Below are 7,976 nucleotides of genomic sequence, written 5' to 3'. Positions count from 1 at the left end.
AATTCCATTTTATCCTCCTGTGTTATGGGAAGAAAAAAGGCTCCTGGTTATTACATGACCAACCAACAATTGCATTGCTCTACAGGGCCTGTGATTGGCACTGGCCAGCTGATAATCTGGTGCCAGAGTCTAATTGTTGAGCCTCAGACAACATGAGCAATGCAAAATATAATAGAGTTCCGCATTAAGTATTTTGGTTGACCTCACTTTCAAAACTATCTGACCGATTTCACAATCTACTTTCCATTTTCAGCCACATCCTAGTCACTGAAGAACAGTGAATTTCACTGAAAGTCAACGAGACTTGGAGTTTATATTATGGAAAACCACAAACAATGCTCTGAATAAATAAGAAAAAACACAACCACCAAAAAAAACCCCCAGTTAATATCTCCACAGGTTGTACCATTTAGTCAGACTTAAGAAAAACAATTTATTTACTTTCTAGAGTCTTCTGACCTTGCTTTAGTAAAAAGCCAACTTGGGCAAGTTATGTCTGGTGACCACCAGTTTCTGTCAGCAGCCTTGGCTCTCAGTGAAACAACCAGCTGCTGTTCATCAGAATGATAAAAGACCTGATCTTATTATTTTGACATATTTATATATATATATTTAATACTACAGCTTTCAGCCATTTGCAGAGGTGAGATAATTTTATTATACATTTACTTTGCATAGGTTTGAAGAGAAGAGTTTTGGGAAGAATTCTGTTGCCCATTTGGAGATTATCTTATATATGTAAACACAACTGTTGCTGCAGACTGGAAACATAAATGTACCTATATGGGAAGAAAATACCAACACTAACATTTGCTCCCTTTTGTGAAGTTCACACACAGCAAAAAATTAATTATGACTACTTTCTGTTGTGCATGTCATTTAGATAAAGATAACCCTGTCCTTTTCCAGACCTATACCTAGGGGATCTGAAGATGTCTCTTTCCTCTCCCAGCAGCACAGGATATTGTCTTGAAGTACTTCTCCAGCTATTAACACTCACTTTGCAGACCAATCCCAGCCATAATGAAGAGAGCAAAGTCGATTAAGTAGAGACCTACCAAGTTTACGTTTTTGTTTTTTTTTTTTTTCTCGTACATTCGTTTTAGTAATAAACTGGAATGAGGTTCTTGTTTCTATAGTGTTTACCTCATTGCCAGGTTCACTTAAAGTAGTCAGGAAATTAAAAATAAAGCATCTCTTAACATAGCTATATGCAAATTTACCTGCTGTAGGACAGGATACATCGCCCTACCCACGGCGAATGAGGAAGATCTGCAATACTCCACAGTTCCTTGAACACAGTTAGATCTATTTCTACTTAGAAAAACGTGCCATGAAGACAAGATCCTTTCTTGGTGTGTGTGTTTTTTTATTCGCTTGGTTTGGTCTTTCTCTTATTTTTGGGGCTTTTTTCTGCCAACAATTCTCAGCTCAAATCTCAATAAAAAGGCCGGCTTGTACTGATTACCTGGGAATGAACTTAAGCAAAATTATGAGACTACTTTAAGAGAGAGCAAATCTCCTCTACAGTAAAGAAAATCCCTCCTCGCTCTACTGATTAAGGACTGCTACCGACTGCCTAACCACAACAGCAGCCATAAATGGAATTGTCATAGTAATCAGCCCCCAAACTCCCCACTATGAACATCAGTAAAACTGATTTAGAAATACTTGGACAATACTTATTCTCAAAGAGTCAATTTTTAAGAAGTAATAATAGAAAGAATTTTACTTTAGAGAAGAATATTTCATTCTGTACCATTTAAATCACTTATGTAGGAAAAATAACTCATATGACTGCCCATATGAGGAACTACAAAATTGCCACAAAAAGCAACTTGTCACATCTCTCACAGCTATTTGCCTTTCAGCTACAGAGAAGCAAAGCTTTCTCCACTTCTAGTTTTAGAATGCTTCTGGCACAGTCTCTCCGAGGAAACACTAGAGTTAGTCTTCCTTTAATTTTCAGTGTGTTTTTCAATACTTATTCCAGCTGAAATATTTTAAGGCTCTAAGAAAAGGCTTTTCTTAGGTGTTGGCTTTGCAGCTTGGGAGAGTTTATCAAGCAAGGTCACGTTAAAGAGTGCTGGGTTATGTCCTCAGATAATTATTTAATTTAAAACAATGAAGTTGTGTTTGGAAATTATACCTGTCACTTTAAAATATGCCTCCTCCTGATTTAACACTGATTCATGGCACAAGACCCAGTTTTAAAATTAAGTCAAAATAAAAGCAGTGCTTTTTAAATGACAGGTCAACTGAACCTGAGTGATTTCAGTGAGTCATATGTAATTGTCATCAAAACCTGATGTTTTTATATATAATTTTAAAGAGAAAGAAAAGGTGTTACAGGGATTTTTTTTTTCCTCCTGCTAAAGGAAAACAAATACCTTAATGTGAAAATCATCTTCTAGTGAAGTAGAAAAAGATTTGAAAAACAGTGACAGCACAGGGATTTTATTAAGTAATTATCTCTAGGCATAAAGTAGCAGCACTTAGAAGACCTAGTGAGAAGCCAAGTGAAAGAATTAGTACAGGTACAAAATAAAGACTCTTTTTTCCAAAAAGTTTATATTTTAGTAAGTCCTAATCACTTCATAGCAACATATACATTTATTTATTTATTTATTTATTAAGCTCTTTGTTTTCTCCTGGGACTCTTTTGTGAACCCTATGATGTAACTGTTTTGCTTATTCTGAAGATATAAAGATTCAGAAACATTCTGACTTGCACTGTAAAAAAAATGGTTAGGCACTGGAAAACAGGCTTACCAGGGAAGTGGTGGAGTCATCACTCCTTGAGGTGTTTAAGGAAAGGGTAGATCTAATACTTAGGGACAAGGTTTAGTGGGCAGTATTAGTAGTAGGTGGGCAGTCGGTCTAGAGATCTTAGAGGTCTTTTCCAACCTTACTGATTCTACGATTCTACACAGTTTTTCAGTTGTCCTGCAAATTCAACTGTAGGACAGTTGTGGTAGATGAAATATATATGAAGGAGACATTAACTTTGAATCCCTCTGTATGTTTTCACTGTTTGCAAAAATACACAGTTGTTTTCAAAGTTCAGATTCCTAAGTGCTGTGAAGAGCATGCGGTATCTAACACAGGTCTGCATAGCTGCAATTACCATGCTAGTAGTATGCCATTTTCAAAGAGCCTTTCTTCTGAAGACTTGTGTACCGGGATGCTAATGCTCTAGGATGTTGAGACCTTTAAAGACTCAACCTGAGGCTCTCATGAGGCCTGAGCTGAAAGAGGCAGATTCCTAACTTTCATTTTCACATTCATTAATTTTATCAGTGTTAGGCCTAGAGAGGTGGGCAAATTAAACACAACGTATTACACCACAAATAGCTGTCTCTCACTTATTTTGTTATTTTAGCAATGTAGTTTCAGAGGCTTTCCTCCGTATAATCACATCATTTCATTAACAGACTCAAAGAAATGAACAGCCTCTAGTAGGGAAAAGATAGCAATCACATTGCTACAGGCCTAAATAGTCGTCTAAGTCATTTGGTAATCAATGTATTTTTGCACCAAAACAAAATACTTTCAAGTTATTGTTACTTTCCAGTAACTACTACAATGTAGTAGTACTTCAAAACATTGTATATTTCAGATGTTGGATCTTGCGTACTTTATAAGCAGAAATTTCATTTGGATAATAACTTGATTCTTGAAAGACACAACACCAATTGAAACTATCAGTTTTCTGGAGAAAATCCAGAAATGAAACCAAAAAGCTCACTGCAATGGATTGGAGTTGCAGCATAAAGTCATGTAATATTTTCTGTAAGCAGAAAGCTACTGTGGGAAAAAAATATTTCTCAACCCAATCGTTTAAAACAGTGCAACACCAGACAAAATGTGCCACACTGGGATGACACATCTACTGCACATCCTCTGGCAAGCAGGCCCAATATTCTAGACAACACATAAACAAGTGTCTTTTTACAGAGGGACAGAATGGCTCCAGTTCCAAATCATAGCTTTCAATAACAAAGCAGGGAAGTGAAAACTCCAGTTTATTTACAAAGCGTACGTGCTACAAATGACAGAGATAAAAGCCTTTCCGAGAAGAAATTCAAGGAGCATGTTACCATGTAGCTTTATAATACTCGCTTTGATATTCATTAGAAGTAGAGATGCATGTGTAACACAAACCACTTGTAAAACTAGGGCAAATTGTATTTGAAAACTTATAAAAAATTAAATAGTATATTAAGAGTAATTAAAGCATATCTATGTATAAAAGACAGCTTTTCCAGAGACTGCAATTCTAGCTCTTGAAAGAAAGAAATTACAAGGTTTTTCTTGGCTAAGTGTTTTTATGGGTCAACTGCAAGGAGAACATAAAAGTCAACAGGAGTTTCACACAGGGAGGGAGGAAGAAGGAAAGGGAATGTGACAGAGAAGAGCAGAGGGAAAAATCAGATGGTCCTACATAGTTTGCACCTTCTGCAACAATTTTTTTGGATGAAATTTCACCATCTGTTAATTATTTTTTTTTTAAGTCACATAGACACCTCTATTTCATGCATATCTTTCTCTAGGAGTGTATTGTACTTAAAAAAAAAAAAAAGAAACAAAATGAACAAAATCCTAAAGTGTGTTTTCTCCATGCTCAACCTAGATTGTCATATTTCCTATCCTCATAATCCATGAGAAAATCTGTGCTACAAAACTACGTGTGCTATAAAATCAGTTCTTCAAATTCTCCTGACAGCAGAATTGGAACTTACATGGACTTGCCAAATGTTCTGGTGTCTTTTAGAGCATTTTTCTGCACCAGAGAGGTCAGTCTGACACTAACTCTTACATACCAACAGGATCAATATAGCCAACTGATTTCTCTTAATAGAGCATATCTAACGATTTCTTTCTGTATCAGATGGCTATGGCACATTGTTTATAGAGGAATATTTGTATAACCATAGTTATTTTCCTGAAAATACAGGGAAGTCTCCTGCCACCAATTTTCAACAGCATAGAAGCTGGCTGTAACAGATTTGACCTTATTTCCTTCTTGTTACCAAGGCTGCTTGGAGAATGACAGAGCACACTGCTGAGAATTTCACAGTGCCCTTGAAAAGAGAGCCTATGTCTGGCTGCAAAAAAGATGAAGCTATTCTTCAGCTTTCTCCAGCTACAACAGAAGAGGGAGTTTAAACCCTCTCTTCCCCCAGAATCTCACAGCCCTGCTGTGTATGCTCTGCTGTGGGTGTAGACATGGCAGGCTGGGTTGGACTTGCCTTGCTGGAGCACCTCCTTCTGGAAGCTTCCACGAGGCCTTAGCCCTCCCACTTCGCCACAGTCAGCCACTGCACCACTGACCTCACCTGCTTAATTGTTCTCACAGTCTTAATTCTGTTCAACTCCATAAGAAAAGAAAAACAACATAAACTTGCAAAAACCATCCATCTTGGCGAGCTCAAGTGAATTTTTCCTGTCAGCATGCTGGCACAGAGTGCTGCTCTCCCCTCCCACCTCCAAGCCAGGGTTGGGGCTTTCATCTCCCCAGCATCCTGCTGTTGCTTCCCTTTGGGATTTGTACGATCTCTCCATTTTCATTGTCGGACCTCCTTTTTGCTCAATCCGGTCCTTTTCTGAGGAAAAGGTTAAAAGCAGAAATTCTCAGTGTCCACATTAGCCACAGCCCAGCTGCCAGCAAGTGTGAAGGTCTGGGTGCTTCCAGGCAGCAGCCAGGCCAAAGGTATATGAGTTTTGCACCTGAAGCTGAGATTTGACCTCTTTGTTACATATGCATTCCTCTAAATTTACTACTCAAACACAGAATTGATCTTACGAAAAATTCCTAATTCAGTTTTTTTATTAAAAACCCATGCAAAGATAACAACTTAGAAAACTGGCACCCAGAACCCTCTTCTTTCATCATAAATACTTAAATGGAGGAAAAAACAGCAGCAGACATTCCTGAGATTTTCTCTACAATTAAAAAAAAAAGAATTAAAAGCTTATGGTATTTCACATTTGGCTCTCAGTTAATGAAAGCACAGCATAGCAAAAATCCTTTTGTATAACCTGCTATGCGTCACTTTATTTTTGGACAACTGCATACTGCTTGCAGCTGCTTTATAGGAAACTATGTTTTAAAAAGTTAATTATATTTCAAATATTCCAAGGAAAGTGTCCAGAAGAGAACATAAATGACATAGTTTTGTTCCTGCTGTCAGACACTGGCAGGAGCAAAAGTATGTTGTGATTGTGGTTTTAACACATTTCAGAAGCCTGCTGCCTGAGATAGTTTTGTGATTACGTACCCCCTGATCTATTTCCCCTCCATGTTTATGTTGGAAGGATGGCACGTTATTTTGAAAGAAATGAAGAAAAAAAAGCAGTTTGCAAAGGAAACTGTAGCAACTGCTCCTGATTTAGAGTAATTTAACACTAAAGCATATAAGCAGAATGCATAAGTCAAGTGTCAAAATAACAAACATGCAATAAATGGTGCTTTAATGCTTTCAAACTAGATTTTGTAGTATTATAGTCCTGAAGGTAATATGAGTCTACTCCTGGACCCAAAATGACTCTGAATTACACCTTATATGCAGAGCCTTCAGGCTGTCATAGGAGGATGAAATATGCCATTACTTTGTAAGGAGAGCAAAATATTCCCTTCAGACCAGAGGCCAAGCCTGCTCACTGGTGCAGACATAGGTACAGGCATTGCTTCCACTCACATTTTTCCCCATTTTTGCAGTTGAACTATTGAACTATCTACTGTGCTCCCAGTATTTCTTCTGATTTGGGCAATTCCTTTGGTCATCACTCTTCTGGAGAACTGAAAAGAGCATCAGAGTTTTAATGACACTGCACAGCACTCAGGACAAGGCATGGTCTAATGCTAAACAATGAAGTATAGCCCAGTGTTAGACAAAAATCTGTTGGATGTCCTGTCACTCCAATATCTCAAAATAAACTTAATTTCAAAAAAAAGAGAAAAATAAAAATTGATGGCTATGAGTTTTTTAAATAAACAGAATCTTATTAGAGCTTGTTGCCAGATTTCACACTTGCTCCAGGGGATTCCAAAACACAGAAAATCAGTTGTTGGGTTGTTTTTTTTCCCTGCTGTCATAATAGAATGCAACTAAAAAGAAGATGAAAAAAAATTACCTGGAGAAACTGTAGTCATTTTAAAAGAAAACCAAAGAACTCTGTCTAATAACTTATCCTCTTTCTGGATAAACTAACAATTCATAGCATAAGTACCAAAAACATTGTTCAACATCTTCTTTCCAACAGTGGAGAATTAAAACTGCTAATAAACAGATGGACACAAGATTAAACGAACAAACAAAGAAACCACTGAGGACTTCAGTTAATGAAGAGGAATTTGGACAGATGAACTTTTGAGTAACATTCTTTGCTTCAGTCATGGTAGGATATGTATAGGTACTGAAGCAGGATAGATGAAAACTCACCTAATATAAGGAAGGCTTCTAATCACAGAATCATAGGGGTTGGAAGGGACCTCTGGAGATCACCTATTCCAACCTCCTGCTAAAACAGGAGTTTTAGCTCACTACAGGAGTTTTAACTCACTACAGTGAGTTGCCAGGGAAGTGTTCAGTCAGGTTTTGAGTATCTCCAGAAAAAGAAACTCCACCATCTATCTGGCAGTTTGTTCCAGTGCTCTGTCACCCTCAAAGCAAAGAATTTCTTCCTCATGTTCTTGTGAAACTTCCTGTGTTCCAGTTTGTGCCCATTGCTCTTTGTCACATTGACAGGCATCACTAAAAAGAACCTAGTCCCATCTACTTGACACCTGCCCTTTAGATATTTGTAAATATTGATGAGATCCCCCCTCAGTCTCGTCTTCTCCAGACTGAACAGTCCTAAGTCTCTCAGTCTGTGCTCATAAGGGATAAGCTCCAGGCCCCTCATCATCTTCATGACCCTCCACTGGACCCTCCCTAGGCGTTCTCTGTCTTTCTTGAACTGAGCAGCCTAGA

Source organism: Numida meleagris, chromosome 2 (assembly GCF_002078875.1).
Source record: "Numida meleagris isolate 19003 breed g44 Domestic line chromosome 2, NumMel1.0, whole genome shotgun sequence".
Classification (NCBI taxonomy): Eukaryota; Metazoa; Chordata; class Aves; order Galliformes; family Numididae; genus Numida; species Numida meleagris.
This window is presented reverse-complemented; position numbering follows the sequence as displayed.